This window comes from Lagopus leucura, unplaced genomic scaffold (genome assembly GCF_019238085.1).
Source record: "Lagopus leucura isolate 7727_CA_CO unplaced genomic scaffold, USGS_WTPT01 Super-Scaffold_100001, whole genome shotgun sequence".
NCBI classification, from domain to species: Eukaryota; Metazoa; Chordata; class Aves; order Galliformes; family Phasianidae; genus Lagopus; species Lagopus leucura.
Window position 1 is genome coordinate 13,724,947 of NW_024962262.1, and position 17,570 is coordinate 13,742,516.

Consider the following 17,570-nt stretch of genomic DNA (forward strand, 5'->3'; position numbering starts at 1 on the left):
AAAGTGTTGCCTCTGGCCTTTTCTCTCTCTATTATCACAGACATCACAGTCATCCACTCAACTAAGTTTCTGATGCCGTGCTTTCTAGACTCCCACCATCCTCCCACACTCCTAGCATATTTAATGTTACGCATTATTCCATGTTACCAAGTGGTTTGTTACAACTGCTTAACCAGATAGGTTTATCCCAAGAAATAGGTGATCTTCCCTCATGAGCATTCCAGAAACAGCTTGTGTATCATCAGTGATAAACAACTTAATGTCCAGGAACACTCAGCCTAGAAAACATCTTGAGATCTCTTCCAGTGCTACATATCCTGGTTTCCATGAAATAATGGATGCATTCACATACCTGAAAGTACTTTCCACTACCTCTATGGTCTTTTTATTTTCCAAGAAAAGCCTGCATATTTTTATTCAGTGCACTGTTTGCATTTCTAGTATTTTATTATTACCTTTTAAAAATCTAGTTAGAAATGAGAAATATGGTTCCTATGAAGCAGATATGGAATTGCCAGTACAATCTCAATTTGCACAGTTTTGGAAATCTGGAATTATTTGCTAAGTAAAAGGGGCTTTGCTGTTACACGATACCTTAAATATTCCCTTAAGAAATCCTTTAATCAAGGAAATGCTTTATTTCAGGGTGGAACTGCTCTGTGGGCTAAATCATCATACATGTTAACTACAGTTTAAAGTGTCAAAGGTCTGAAACACATAGGACATCATTTACAACTGGTAAAGTTGGCGTATAGCTTCCTCGAGGTCATAAATTATCCATCTACCCACCCACCATCTGCACATTTATTGCTTGCGTGTTGCTTGAATATCTTTGAATGTAGTTCAGCTTAAATAAAATCAGAAATGGGCAAAACCAGATGAATTTAAATTGGCTGTTCAGTCCAAAATTGTAATGGGATTTTAAAAAGACTTTGGCAAATGATGCAACCTTGTTTTTCAGTCTCCTACTGAACGCCATGTTTACTCATTGGAGCAAAAATCACAGGTCATCCCCAAATCACAGGAAGCACTTAGCTAATTTGCTGCCTTTCCAGTCTGCCTTACTATTTACACTGTCAGCAGAACAGTTGATTGAGAGCAGCCTCAGCACTGAAGGCCTTAATTAACGCAGCTGTAAGCTCCGGAGCCCCAGCAGCAGAGCTGGTCCCTTCTGCAAGTCACCACTGAGAACCCAGTGGTATAAGGAAGTCAGGATCAGACCCTGAGGTCCACAACAGTTTATCTCACAGGAAGCCTTCTTCTAAACTGTAAAAAGCAAGGCTGAGGCTATTTGTTTTCAGTGCCTTCCCCTGAGGAATTTTTGCACATTCACTTCTGACTGCTTTGGAATCACATAGGCGTTATGAGCAATTCCAAGTGTCTTTCCCTCAGCCACCTTTAATTATTTTCTAGCATGCACGCTCCAGCACCCCGTACAACTCCCAGATTGCTGCACTGCAATAACATCCACACGTAGCTGACTCCACAGAAGTCCTTCATGTCTTCCCACCGTGCACATCTCCCAGCGCTCGAAGATCTGACAAGAACAAGGTGCCAAGCCTCACTTCTCTCAGGCTGACACTACAGCCTTCCTCCAAAGCAGATTTTAGGCAGCTGTACCTCTGCCTGTGCTTTCTGTGTGCAACAATCTGCATGTGTATTTTAGGTTAATCGCAGTGCTGGATGGTGGATGAGTTGTGAGGTGACTGTTTCCCTGTGGATAGATTGGTCAGCAGCACAGGGCTTCCCCACATAGCATGTGAATCATACCCTCAGGCCTGATGTGCCAGGCTGCCAACTTCAGATTAGCAGGATACTCATAAATTACACTGATATTTGTTTTAGATGCCTGAATCACGCACAGAAATGCAGTTAGCCACTTGAACCTGCCCAGGTCCACATCACTAAAATAACTGCACCTCCTTAAGGTGCTTTCATGCAACTAGAAGGACCCTCCAGGTCAGGGTTCCCTGGGGTGCTCAAATCTTTCCTCACTGCTGAGGAACATTTAAGGGATTTAAAATATGATTTGGATATCAACTCTGTCCATGGGAATCTCTGTCCCTTACTGCACCCTTACAGAGCCTGCTGTAGAGTATGCTGGAAGCAGCAAAGGGCTTTGAATTATACCCACTCCCATCACTTCTGTAATAAGAAGACTCTTTTCCTTCCTGTTGTTTTTAGTCCCATATTGTATCCTGTGGTAACTTTTCCCCTAGGTGGGTACATGTACTAGAAGTACATACAAGAGATGACACATTTTCGAAATGCAGAGACTTTTGCTTCAGTGAAAGAAAAATTGACAGCTGATGCTGCAAACTTTACCCCCCAAATGCCGTTTTTTTTTTTGGTCCATCTTCATAATTGATAGGCAGAGTGCCACCAGCAAAGATCTATCTGTTCTGCACAATTAAGTCCTTTACTTTATAGAGGCTGACAAGAAGCTTTGTGAAGTGCCAGAATAATAACTCCTGGGAGAATCAAAACGGGGACACGGGAACACTTGTACAGCAGTTGAGAAGTCTGCAGCTGTGAGTTACTTTTGGGTGGATGGATGGATAGATAAATCAATAGGCACATAACCAACAACAGACAAAGACACACAGTTCACTGAAGTTTATAGTTCTCCAGAAAGGTAAATCTTGCACAGCAGCTCTGAGTTTGCACACAGCAGTACATCGCATTGTTATTTGCTATCTGTTGTGGCAGGTATATCAATCCTGAACACAGCAGTGCTTTACAGCATACAATAGAGCCATAGAGTTGGAGTTTGTCATCCTACTCATCTTCTTCATTTGGTGGGGCAGCTGCTCAGCTGATTCTTGGCAACTATTCCTTGCTGGCCACCCCAAGTCTGATCCTGTGTACTTGGGTGCTTCCTCCTATTGGATTATCAGGATGTAATTTCCAGTGTTCATTCCACCTCAAACACGTTTGCCAAGTAGATAAAAGTTATCCACATTGATTTATGTAAGATAGACCAGCCACAATGGATCAAGTAACTCTACAAGGTCACCCAGAAAGCTTTTTACTCAGCCAGAAAGTAAACCTTGATCTCTTGGGCTCTGTTTAAGTTGGCAAGTGAGACGGTGTGTGGGATACTCTGGGATCATATTCCATGGAAAGCACAAATGAGAGACTTTTCAGAATATGCTATGCCTTCTCTCCAGCCCACACACTCTCTGGGGACACAGGACCTTGGAGGGGCAGGTGGTACATGCACGTGTCTCATTTCAATGTGGCGTGGGAGCACACACCTCAGGAATGCTCCTGGGTACCACTGCCACAGGCACTGCTTAAACTCCTTTCCAACATCATTCGTCCTTCCTCACATTCATTTCAGTCATAATGTCCCAAGCAGGACAGGAATATAATCTTTTACTGGTTTGATTTTCTATTAAACAAAAGAAGCACTGTGATGCTTGTCCTGTTCCTAAAGCTAAAGATCCGTAGGTTAATGTATAACTAGTATATTCCCTAAGTATTTAAGTTTCTATTTCCTTTCTCTTTGCCAAGGTAATGAGGTGTTTGATGAAGGGTGTTCAGCTGCAGATCTGTAAATGTTCATTCTGTAGGTTTGAGAGAAACCACAACAGGCTCTCACATTTAATACTCTGATAAACTGGGCACTTCTGCACCTTATATCTGGAAGTGACACAATGCAGCCTTATTAATCCAAATAGAAGCTACTCCTTCAGTAATGGAGTCTAGGTCTCTTTCAGCAAAATTAGATTTGCATCACTAATTCAAAATACCATAAAAATCTGAAGGATGCTCTGGTTCTCTGCTCATCTGTTCAGATAAGTGAAGCATAAAGCCTCAACAGTGTGAGAGGTAATGGAACAAGCTGATGCCAACATACAGCGCTGGTTAGTTAGATTAAAAGAGCATATCTATTGATAATTGTCTTCTGAGAAACACATCAAGAAATGTATTAAAACAGCTTAGGATCACTGATGTGTTTTTGCTATCTACTGCCTTGTCTCGTATTGCTGATAAGTCCAAGGCCACCCTTCTTTTCCAAGACTTTGAACAATGTAATTAGGGTTTCTTGGAAATAAATCAATACTCAGTATCACCTCTGAATAGCATGCTGGCCAGGCAATCTGCCTTCCTTATTGAGACATGGCTGAGAGTCACTGGTGTCAGAGTTTAAGCTCTCACCTTTTGTGTTTTTTTGCTGGGAGGTTTTCTGGTAGCAGTTAAAGCCTCAGCCCTTTCTCTCAGAGGCCTCAGACTTTGCACTGCAGCACACAGACACTCACACCACTCTGGAGGATGGCTGTGATTGACTCTGGTTTCATTAACCCTCTGCAAATCTGGGCAGAAGGTGGAATATGGTAGATTGACTGCAGTTTTCAGACGTAGCCTTCAAGTGCAGTTCATCACACTTTGCCTTTCCTTTATCCTCAATTCCTCAGCAGTATACATAGAAGATGAGAAAGCAATAGACTCTCAAGCAGCATTACTCAATAGGGAGGGAAAAGGCACTCTGTGGGATTCCAGAGAGGTCACCTTGAGTACTGTGTTCAGTTTTGGGCCCCTCATTACAAGCAAGACATTGAGGCCCTGGAACATGTTCAGAGAAGGGCAACGAAACTGGTGAGGGGTCTGGAGCACAAGTCTTATGAGGAGCGGCTGAGGGAGCTGGGATTGTTCAGTCTGGAGAAGAGGAGGCTCAGGGGAGACCTCACTGCACTTTACAACTTCCTGAAGGGAGGTTGTGATGAGGAGGGGTTTGGCTTTTTCTCCCAGGCAACAAACAGAACCTGAGGAAATGGCCACAAGTTGAACCAGAGGTTTAGGTTAGACATAAGGAAAAACTTTTTCTCTCAGAGAGTGGTCAGGACTGTAATGGCCTGCCTGTCCCTGGCAGTGTTCAAGAGGCGTCTGGGTGACGAGCTACAAGGTATGGTTTAGTGCTTGTGGTAGCAATGGTGATGGCAGGACAGTTGGACTAGATGACCTTGTAGGTCCTTTCCAACCTTGTGATTCTATGATTCTATGTATGTCCAGAGGCAATTACACCTCTGCTTTCAGCTGCCTCTGGTAATGGTAACACCTCTCTTTCAGGCAACAGGATGGGAAGCCATTTTAGTGAAAATTATTTACCTTTTAAAAATATGATTAATTCAGAGCCTGGGAAAGCTTCGGTAAATTCTCTGGAGGCTTGAAACTGTTTAGTCTGAATTTTAAGAGAAACTAAATTGCACTTTTGAGCAGTTAGGTAATAGGTAAGCCCTAGGACTCATACTTCAACTTTGAAATGATGTCAAAATAGGAGGCTTTACTAAAGCTTCCGGAGTCTGGAGTTTCTGTTAAAAAATGAGAAACCACAGGGGCCTTGATAGTGAGGTAATTCATCTGTCTGTGCTTCCTGACCCTTTTCTCTTAGTGAGGGACGGGAAAGGCCAAATCCTTGATGGTTTCTGTTTGAAGTTTCCTAGGGAAGAACCCCCAGTATGACCACCAAGGGAGAGGCAGCTCCACTGTGCCTCATGTGCAGGCACAGCTAGATTCATCCCGGGTGAATCTCTGGGCACTGGGACATCTCAGCCTCCTGATGCACCTCCACCACTGACCAGAGCTCCTTGGTCTTTCCCACCAGTGAGACCTGGGTGCCCAGGAACCTCTCTGTCCCTTCATGTCCTTGATTTCAAGAAATTCCATACACAGGACTGGGTCAGACAAGCCTCAACCAGAGTCACCTTGTCTTCCCAGGGAATGAGGAGGTGGGGAACTTTCCACCATTAGGTGATGATATTGTTGACAAAGGCTCTTTCAACAGTGCTATGGTAAGGACATAGGGGAAGATGGAATTCTGGGGGGTTGCACTATGCAAAAAGATGAAGAAAGGGTTAGTTCAGGTACTCAATATTAAGAATTAAACTTCTGCTGTAGTGAAATCTTCTGGCTGCTTGCTGACAGATCAATCTGAGCTGTTTCAGCTGGGATAGACTACATCTGAAATATATCTTGAGGTAGAATGGAGGAAAATAATCATTCTCATGACATAATGGAGGAAAATCGGGGTCAGCCAGACAACATAGTGATCACTGACACACAGAGGCTATCCATAATATTTTTTGGTCACATTCAACAAAATGCTGTATACAGTCAGAATTCTTTCCTTTGTGCACCTGGAGAACAGGGGTAAAGCATCTAGATATTAATCAATCTGCCTTCTCATATGGATGGGCTAAGAAAGATATTCTCCAAAGAAGCAAATCTTAGCTCACTTTAGTGCAGTTCATTGGGCTTGCACTAAGTTTTGAATGATGTCTCTGTTCAAATCCTTGGAGGAACTGCCACCTTACCTCTGACACTCAGAGAAATTTGGCATGCATTACATGGCTTACACTCTACAATGGCTGTGGAGAGTGAAAGATCTCCAGATGGCATTCTCCGTTGTCATTTTCATAGAATCATAGAATTGCCTGGGTTGAAAAGGACCAGAACGATCATTGAGTTTCAACCCCTCCCCTAGGGTCACTAACCACTAGACCAGGATGCCCAGAGCCACATCCATCTTCCTCCACTGATCAAGGCAAAGGCAACATGCCACTTCTCCCTTCATGCCCCACTGTATTGTGGAGCTCTGATGGAAAAAAATGCACTTCACATCTTCATCTTTTTCTGTAAAACAAGATGCGACACATATGTATTGTAGTAGATAGAAGTACCTAAAGTAAACAGAGGAACCTAAGATAGGTTTTAAAACTGTGAAAAATGCTCTGTACTCTCGTTGCTGTAATGCCTAACAGAAAATGTAAAAGGTCTCAGCCTTTTGAGAAACACATCTCCCCTCTTGGCAGCAAAGGAGATTTGAGGAGCTGGCAAGTGTAGACTGGAATTTTCCGTTGAAATATGGCATGAAAGCCTTTCTTTAAGAAGTTAAATGGATAAAAACAGTGCATGAAATTGAAGTTGATAATTAGCAAGTAAGTCCCAGTGAGGAGCTCATAACCGCTTTGACCTTTGGGTTTCATGCAAGGGCTAAGAGGGGAAGCACATCTCCCCAGCAGTGCAGCACAACAGTCCACAAGGTATTACCAGAGGAAATGGCAGCACAGAGACATAAGCCTTTAGGAAAAAGGTAAAAAGAAAAAAATCACAGATCAAAGGTAATGTAAAAAGAGATTGCTCCTAATCTTCCTGCCAGAAAATTAACCTGAAGGGCTAATTCTCTCAGAGCTGCTCACTGTCTTGTCAGCAGAGTCCCAGCACTTCACCTGTCCCTCCAAGTGTTGCCACAGGTGAGGTGAGATTTTCTTATTCTTTCTTGGCTGGAAAAATAGCACTGATCTATGTTTTGAATCTCACAGCTCCACAAGCACAGATAATTTTCCAGCCACTACTGATATTTAATACTTCTCTAAGCATGTGGTCTTGGCCTACAGCTACATAAGCCAGTGGAAAGCCTTCCAGAAGACTTTTGCTATGTCTTCTGGTAGTGGACTGGAGCCCTGAATGAGAAAGACCTTTGTAGTACCATTCAAAGATTCACGAAATTTAGGGTTCTGAAGAACCAACAGATCACATAGTCAATCCACCTTTGTATCACATTCACCCTGTCACCCATATACTCCGGCAGCTGAGCCAAAGACTTGAATTTTTTAAGTATCTCCTTTGATCTCTTATCACATATAGATAGAAACACCTTCCACTATCTGGGCATTTTCCCTCCATGCAATAGCACTTTCTAATGCAGTCACTGCCCAGTCCTTTCTTTGCCAAACTAACTGAATGTGAGCTCTTTCAGCCATTTGCAGGCATATTTCCCAGCTCTTAAGTCATTTTTTATTGCTTTATTGTCTTCTCCCTTTTGACATCCACTCTGAAATTGTCTGCCAGCACTAGATATACTTTCTCCAGGGGGAAATCATGTTCCTTACTCATCGCCCACCTGTTTATACAAGTAAGAATTATGTTTTTAGCTCTCCTTACCACACACTGGCAATGGGAACTCATCTCAGCCTCCAAGAGATAGTTCTCCATTTCTTAGGTGGGGCCCGTGTTGCTTGTAGCTAAGCTCTTGCTCTTGGCTTCAATTCTAGTGCTTATTGTTGTAGGAAGCCTGGTGTATCGGGAGAGCCAGATTTCTGTAGATTAATATCCTGTAATCTACCTTTACACCAAATTCTGTGCCAGCTATTAATTTCATGTACAGTGATTTCATAGCTGTTTCTAGCCTGGCCTCAAGAATCTCAATTTAAAATCTAAAGCCTGGAAACATCTTTCATCTCTTTTTTTACTATGGATTCATTCTGGAACCAATATTACAACTTAGATTTACCCACTAAGCTTTGGTAGCAAAGATTTCAGGATGGCTCTGAGGTGACATGTCATTAAGTCAAACAGTACACAAGATGAGCCAAGGTGGATTTTCTTAACTCCCGCAGTGTAATATGAAGATATGATGGGTAAGCAAGAAAAAAAGAGAAGGGCAAAAGCCTGAAGTGATAGCCAAGCCCAGAGCTACTTGCATACCTCAGTTGTACTGTAATCTGCACCCCCACCCTTGTAATGCAGTGAATAAGGGAGGCAGGGACACTTTTAAAATAACTTTCACTGCAGTCACATTTATGATGTTTACTTGTAGAATCACTGCACGGCTATGATCACCGTTACCCAGCCAGGTCACAGACGATAAGCAGGATATAAAACTGTGCACAGAGCAAAGGCGGGACAAAGGTGAGCATCTTGCAGAAAGTAGTGCTTGTGCTGGCAGGGGACATGTGTGGAGAGGTAAACTTGAGTCACGTGAAGAAAACTGGGGTGAGTGACACCACCTTTGGTTGAACAAACAAGTCTAATGTGCTGTAAGACATCCTAGTCATCTGTCTTTAACTAGGCTACAAATCCCTTCCTTACAGCTAATTGAGATACCACACTTAAAATTTCACTGATGTCTTTTATAATAGCATGCTTCCTTTTCAATATTTTGTTGGATGTATCTTTCAGTAATTCTAAAATCACATTTGTCTTTTTCATGGCTTCTTCACTTCAGTAGTTTCTAGTTACCAGTTGTTTTTTTTTCCCCTAAGCTGTTCACTTCAGAAAGATTCTAAGAAACCCCTCTTATTGGAGCCTAAGTACTCTTGAATTCTTTCCCATTTCAATAAAACACTCCGAATCCCCTCAGTATTGGCAAAATTATTTAAATCACCAGCCAAATCAGAGAGAGTGCCTTCCTTATTATACCTCTACTTCCAATGCTAACCCAATTTTCATCTCATTGTTATCCACTTCTCTATAGCATTTTGTCTGCTAATCCCCTGCTTCAAGTCGCAAAATAATTGCCCATGTATTTCTCTCTGAAATATCCAACTCAACTTCAGATAGGTATTATTGACTTAATTTTCTTTGTCTCAGAAAAAGAAGTATCCTATAAAGAAGAGGCCAGTTTAGGCTAGTAAGATGCATTTATATCATTTACATCTTATCCACATCTATTTATTTTATTCTAAGACCTGCAATGGATCAAGATCCGATCAACAAGCCTACGGATTCCCATGTAATGTTTTTCACAATTCTAAAATATAGGTATTAACTTTGTTATTCTCCATTTCTGTAATATCCTCTCTAACTTGGAAATTTTATTAAAAAGTTTTACTGCTAGTCCTGGTGTAATTTGTCAATTCTTTCAAAGTCCCATGATAGGGATTAGCTGTTCATCATTTCATAAGCACCTGAGTTCCATGTAGATAACTTCATTTTCATTAACCACTGCCTTTCTTCCCGCATTCTTGAAAACAGGCAACTCATTTGCTTAGCTTTGGAAACAAAGTTATTTCAGTATCTCAAATTTCCACCCCATAATGCTCAACTTCCTTATTTATTCATTTTGATACACTCAACAAACTCTTCATCTTTTTCTCACAAATTTTGAAGCCTGTAGTTCACTTGGAGCTTTGAAAATTCTTGCTTTTTACCCACACCTTTTAAGATTGCTTCCTTGTATCCATTTTTCCATTCTTTCTCTGTTCCTTTTTTCTTCCTAGGATCCTTTACCATTACATTATTCATCTTGTTATGTCTGTAGCCCCCTCTACTTGTTTTTCCTCTCCTTTTTCTTGAAATAAAAGTCTATGATACTGAGTGTAGCTTTGGTTAAAATTCATCCCAAACACATTCATAACCTGAGATCAGCTATCTTTGCAAATAAGTTCCTACAATTCATAAAAGCTTTCTCGTTTGAAATTAAATTAACAAACAAACAAACAAAAACAAACCAAAATCCCACAAAATCTTACTTTCCAGCTTACCTGTGTCTACACTGCCTTTTAGCTGAAATATTTCTGACTTACAATCCACTGCTCACAAATACTTGTCATGACCAGCTGTTTTGTAATAATCCAGGCTCCATACAAAAGCTCCATTCCTCCTTTCATCTCAATCTTCCTTCTCTTCTCATTAACTCCCCCATAGAAATATCATCTTGCTGGAAGCATCTGATTTCAGCAGCAGAGATTCCTTGCCCACTTAATGGGTGCTCTGAACCACCCCCTCAGAATCCTCCACTGTAAACTAAGCAAGACACTGACATTCAACTCCAGGTTTTTTTAGGTGCAAATAAGGTGCACATATGAGCTAGTAACTGGGTGCCAGAGCTCCTGCTGTCATCAGCACAACAACCAGGTGTAGTTGCCTGGTGTAATTCATCTGAACTCTCTTACTCTGATTCTGACACTGAAATGTAGGCATCCAGAGAGAGCAGAGATGCCCATTAGGATTCCACCTACTTTCGAGATGCTTTTCCAAAAAGATGTGGTTGTCCTGTAGGTCCTGTATCTACAAGCTTACTGCAGATGTCTCGGAAGACCTTTGACAACATAAATAGTATCAAACACCTACACTTGAGCAACTGAATCAATCTCCAGCTATCCACTAAGTATATTGGCAGTATATTGGTATGTTGTAACATTGTTCTCAGGAAAACACCTACATCCACATGCCAAAATGATTACAACTGGAGCAGATTCCCACCTCCAATTAAGAAGTATGATTCCAGAAGTAGTTGTAGTTCCCCACTGGATAAAAGCAACCCAAATTGAAACTTTGCTATATGAAACATAGTAGATATTTCAGATATTTCAAGTGCAAAGTCTAATAATTTCTAACAAAGGTGCACATGTATTTGTTTTGATTTTATATATTTATTTATATATATTTCATATATATATTTATATATATGTTTATATATATATATTATTTTTTATTTATATTTATTTATATATTTATATATATATGTTTTATATATTATTATATACTTGACAAGTATTTTGGCATAATAGAGTAGTGGAGTCACATAATGGTTTGGGTTGGAAGAGACCTTTAAAGGTCTAGTGCAACTCCTTGCCAAAGGGAGGGACACATTTCACTACACTGAGCTTCTTTGTGTGACCACAACACCCCTCCCCAACCGTCCATTCCGGGGGCCGGGGGCGCCCCCCCCCCCCCCCAAAAGAAAAAAGTCAACAATCAAAAAACCAAACCAAACCAGAGCAAACAATAAAAAACAACAAAACACAGAGATTAACTGGTTCTTTGCTTCTTATGTCCTGAATCTGAGGCAAGAGTTTTATCAGGGGAAATGTTCTGGGTGAGCCCAACAGAGAATACCAACAGCACATTCCTACCTCAGAATGAAAAACTGACTGGAAATCACAACAGTATAGAAATATGTGCTGGCCTGTATAGGATCAGCTGTGTGATGACATTTGAGAAGACTTATGGAAAGATCATGTGAGACCTGATAACTCACTTTTACACAGGCCCCAGGTGTGCTGGCCTCACCCCATGGTAGGATATGTTCTGCATCCAAGTAATACTATAGCATGTAGCTGACTCCATCCAGCCCTGACATGATGTTCCCACTCTTTGCTTAGACAAGAGGTCTCTTTGTCTTCCTTTCTTAAGAACACAGAGCCTGACACAGAAAAAGTATAAGGATGAAGTGGGTGACCTTTTCCCCTGCTTCTCCCACAACATTTGTCACTGAATTTATTCAAATAGATGCTGTTCAATAAAGCTGTCTAGTGAGAAGAGTTTTGCAAAGGTTTTAGCCTATGGTAGAGCTTGTATGAAACTAGAAGTTAGACCAGTACATGAGGCTGAAAATCCTTTTTGCCTGGAGGTTTAGGACTGTCATAGTTCAGCCACAGTGGAAAAGAGCTCAAACACCCTCAAGTGCCCTATAGTGGAATTCTTCTGATCTGTGCACAAAGACAAAAAAAGAAGAAAAAGTGGCTCAGAACAACATTGAGAGAGATCTCATAGACGCATAGAATGGCTTGGGATGGAAGAGACATTAAGGATTGTTTAGTTCCAACCCCCAAGTCATGGGCAGGATTGCCCATCGCTAAATGAGGCACGGTATCAGGTTGTCCTTGGACCTGCCCAACCTGGCCTTTAACACCTCCACGGATGGGTGGTTCTTAGAAACAGATGTTTTCCATATAAGAACTTTCTTTCACTCGCTGTTGGCTTTTCATTTTTTTCTGTGAAGAAAAGAAATGAAGAGTAAGACTGGAAGTGTCTTTCCTGCATGCAATCATGAGCAGACTGCGAGAAGAAAGCAAAGCACAGGAAGATGTATCAATGGAAAAAGCAACATTAGTAGTTGGATGAATGTACAGAGATAAAGAATCAAAGTATTTATGAGAACAGTGGGCAAAGCACTAAGTGAAATGACTGCTGAATCCTGCTAGGGAGCTGGCTATGGCAATGAGACATTTAAGAGAGGAGTAGGAGACCTTAGTTTGTTCCATATGAAGTCTTGTAAGGCCTTATATCTGATGTCTATGCACTTCTAGCCAGTGAGGATGAAGAGGGGGCAAAAAAGATAGGGATGGTGGGGGTTGGGGAGAGAAGAGAGATGAACCACTATTGAGAATCCTGACCTGAGAACAAGCAGGTCAATAAAAAGCAGACAGGAAATTAAAGAGATGTTTTTGCTCATTGCAGCCATGATGTTTTTAGATGAGAATGGCAAACTACAGAATATCCCACTGACATTTTAAAACAGAGATTGACCAGCTTGGGAAAGGTAATGTAGGAAGTGATGGCAAAAGGTTCACCCTTGACAACCACTAATTTTAGTAGGGTACATTTTAAGCCCTCACGCCTGTACCTTTCTTGGCAGCATGAAGGTGAGATGAAGCCTTTTTCTCGTGCCTGCTTTGTGCAAGGAAACAGCATGGAATCTGACCAGGCTGGCAACTAGCAGCGCTGCTGGCACCTTCCCTCTCACTGACAGAGCAAAAAAAAAATAAAAATCATGAACAGCATCACTGACAACACATCAGGCCACAGACTAATGTTTATTTGCTTTTTCCATTTGCAGCACTCAATAAGGAATGTTAATGGAAAGTTGTTTAAGCTCAACAGGCAAAAGCTAAACTCATGAATAAGAGGTCTTGGAACATTTCTGTTTGAAATTTCCCTCTTGTTCTCCTCACCCCCTTCCCCCTTCCTCCTCTTTCCTATTAAACTGAAGTCAATTTCCCTAATGAAGTCCAAGGCTTTTAAATCCAGTCTAACTTTCACGATTGCTATCTTTCCCTGAATAAACAAAATACCTTATGCCTCCTGCTGGAGTCACAGACTTCTCTTATTTGCAGGGAAGAATGGTAGCAACATTTTAAACATTGCTTCATGCACAAAGCCAAAGGAAAGTTGAAAGCTGTGAGAACAAGACTGCTCAGCTCTCATTCTTTACTGGAAACCACGGTGATAATGAAACCTGATGCACTGCACTGCCTTCCTTGATCAACTCCTGATTGCAGGGCTGCACAAAGAGGAACCCAACAAAGGGGAAATGGGTCCTGTCCATAAATCCGGAGACTGATCCTGCAAATCTTGAGGCACATAAAGAGCGTGCAACACTTGTGTCAGCTCAGGCAGCTCCTCGGGGCTTCATCCAGCATCAGGCCCTAAGTAATTCTACCAATTACAAAGAGATAACCCACTCAGATAGATAGCTGCGAGCCCTGGGCAATGCAGTGAACTTGTCCCACGAGTAGCAATGGGAATGTGACTCTGACAGATAAAACATCCCAGCACTGCTGTAAGAAAGACTGCTGTTTCTCATCGGGTATTGCCCTGACACCAAATGCTCCCTTAGAGATTAGCCCCATATTCACAAGCCACTGGAAAAGATCCTTTTTCCTTCTCTATTCTAAGGCATTGTGTTCTTAAGGAAAAGTGCAAGTCTGGAGAGAGAGGCTGTTAACCAGGGCTGCCATCTGACTGAGGTGACTTTACACCAACACCCTCCCTGTGACACACTGCACCCCTGAGCTCTCCCTCCCTGATACACATGCCTGCAGCCCCTTGAAGAACACAGGAAACACTGAGAGAGCCACAGCTCCTTACTGAAATGCCTCCTTTGGCCTATAAAATCAAAACAAAACAGAGCAAAAGAAATGCACGCTGAGATGCAGGAGTTCAATGTGCCCTTCTAGCCACACATGTTTCCAATGTGTTTTATAACAGCCACAACAAAACGCAATTACTAAGTGCAGGCAGTCATGCTTCTGGATGGTTCAGGACAGCCCAGACTTGCCAGGGCTGTGCAGGCAGAGGCTGAAGGCAGGACCTCTCTTCCCCTTAACATTTGCATGGTTGATCCTTGTCATCATGTGTTGTCATTGAGATAGAGCCAGAAAAAGATGGCAAGACTCAGAGGTGATGGAGGGGTGGCCATGTAGTTGCTCACTTTCCCATCTAGTGTAATAGTTTATATTGGTTTCTTAAGCCTGCTTGCTGTAATAAGACCTGCAGGATAGGACCTCCCCAGGATACAGCTTATCTCCTTGGCTGTACTTCAAGACTTGAGCCTTTTACTTCAATATGTAGATGCTGCATTAGCCACCCTGTATCCTGAGAAGTTCCCTGGTCAGTAAAATTTGTCACATTTTTTCTGCTTACTAGGTGGTGAAAAATTAGTTACAGTCAGCTTTCACTTTCAGATGAGACGTGTGCTATCAAGTGTAACTTAGTGTTACTCAGCCACTCTGCACCTCTGTCTTCTTTAAAGTTCATCTGGTCACATCATTCAGCATCTGAATTCAAGTCAGTTCTGGATAATAATAATCATTCATTTCATTGATTTCTGCTGCATTCCCACTTAGAGTAAATGATAAGGCAGCTCTGTATCAAGGATTCAGACTGAGACTCCAGCCCTAACAATGATGGAATGCCCCCATGAGGATGGATAGTGGTCAGAGACAACAACAAACCAATTAGGAAGCCCTGCACTTCATCTACTGCTGGCAAGAGAAAAGGTTAATTACCAAAAAATAAAGCAAACTTTTTCTAGTGCAAAAGGGTGAGCTGGGAAACAAGCAAGATAAGGCTGAAGTCTGCAGTGCTGCAAGTCTATGGATGGATAAGAAACCATCTGGTATAATCTGTCACCCACAGGCAAATGATATTGCACGGATGAAAACTCTCGACCAAAATAATTGGACTACTGCATGTCTTTTAATAAGACTTTTCTGGTTCTGACATTGAAACCAACAGGTGCCCAGGAGCTGCAGACGCTCACACCCACTTAGTTACTCCAAGGCTGCATGTGTTCCAGTGATGAACTGCACTGCAGTGAAGGCAGTGCTGAACTTCCTGCGGTGTTTCTGTTGCTTCTGAAGAAGGCAAGACTGGTTACTTTCTGCAGATGTGGATTTGAAATCTGTTCTCCAAAGCACTGCTGTGTTTAGGTACAGAGTTTCACTGTGAGCATCATGGAATTGCAAGAGGTCTTGGGGAAACTTCCAAAAGCTTTGGGGGTGAGGCTGGTCACTGGAGACACATAGGCAGGCAGCTGGCATCTCCCCGTGTTTGTCAGGATAGATATGCTAGAGAAAAGCTCATTAACCATCAGTGGTTCTGCTGTGGGAATGTAAGCAGGCGAGGCTTTCACAAAGGCTTTAATATAGACGTTACGTATAGCTTAGAGCCTGGAACCTGCACTTCATACCTTCATTCATTCCCTGTATTATACATTACCCCATGTGAGATAGGAAGGAGGAAACACTACCTCTGAATAAATAAAAGACCTGAAGCACTGAGATGCTAAAATCAGTTAATCGCATATCACCTTTCCATGAGAGAGCTGGCAAATATCTCATCGCCTGTCTCCAAGGCAAGTCCCTTAATCACACAACAATTCATCTCCTGGGTTAAAGAAACTGCATTATAAGCAGAGAAAAAAATCCTAACCAACACACAATGAACTGACAAATGGAGACTAGGCTTTCAGATCACTATACTAAATATTGCCACTGAACAGCATTAGATTTGCAATGGCTTGGGTTGCTAAGAATGGATCGTGTTAAGTTCTTCATATTTTTGGCCAGGACAAATACACAAGAGCTACAGTACAGACAGGCACACAGGGTCACACGAAGATGTCTGCATGAGAGGATGGCTCTCCCCTGCTCTGCCCTTTGAGCACAAGTTGCTACTCATCTGTAGCCATGAGTAGGAGAAACTGATGGGTTATGCAGTCGGGAGCTTTGCTACAATCCTATTTATTAGTAGTAAAGTTATAGAAAAACTTGCAGATTTGCTCCTCTGAACTGGCAATTCTCCGTTTTGTTCTTACTTTAACTTTTATAGAACTGTTAGTTAGCTTTCTGAACAAGGACTTTTCCCAGTCTCTCATCTGTGAATGTGATGAACAGAGCTCTTGTTCATCCCAGACAGATGTACCATAGCTGGGATGGGGCAGCTTTACTGTCATTGGTTATATCGTGTAGAACAACTTGATTTGACACATATTGATGTGTTCCTGCCAAAAGAGGTGGAAAGGGACTAGGACTGGGCTGAAGTTTAGCTGGCTGGGATTCCAATGTCAGTAAACAGCTGTGCACAAACAACACAGGTATAAACTGTTGGATTCTTCATGAGCATTTCCATGTGCATTGCATGCATTCCTCATGCCTGCAAATCAGAGTATTTTGATTTAGATGTGTTCTCACAGACTTAGAAAGTCGTATCTATCTTCACAGAATCACAGAATCACAGAATTGTAGGGGTTGGAAGGGACCTCCAGAGATCATCGAGTCCAACCCCCCTGCCAAAGCAGGTTCCCTACACCAGGTCGCACAGGTAGGCATCCAGGCAGGTCTTGAACATCTCCAGAGAAGGAGACTCCACCACCTCCCTGGGCAGCCTGTTCCAGTGCTCCGTCACCTCACTGTAAAGAAGTTCTTGCCCACATTTGTGTGGAACTTCCTATGCTGCAGTTTCCAGCCGTTTCCCCTTGTCCTGTCTCCACTCACCACTGAAAAGAGTCCGGCCTCGCCATTCTGCCCCCCACACCTTAGATATTTATAGACCTGGATCAGGTTCCCTCTCAGTCTCCTTTTCTCAAGGCTGAACAGACCCAGTTCACTCAGCCTTTCCTCATAGGAGAGATGCTCCAGGCCCTTCACCATCTTCGTGGCCCTCCGCTGGACTCTTTCCAAGAGATCCCTGTCTTTTTTGTACTGGGGAGCCCAGAACTGGACGCAGTACTCCAGATGAGGTCTTACCAGGGCAGAGTAGAGGGGGAGGATCACCTC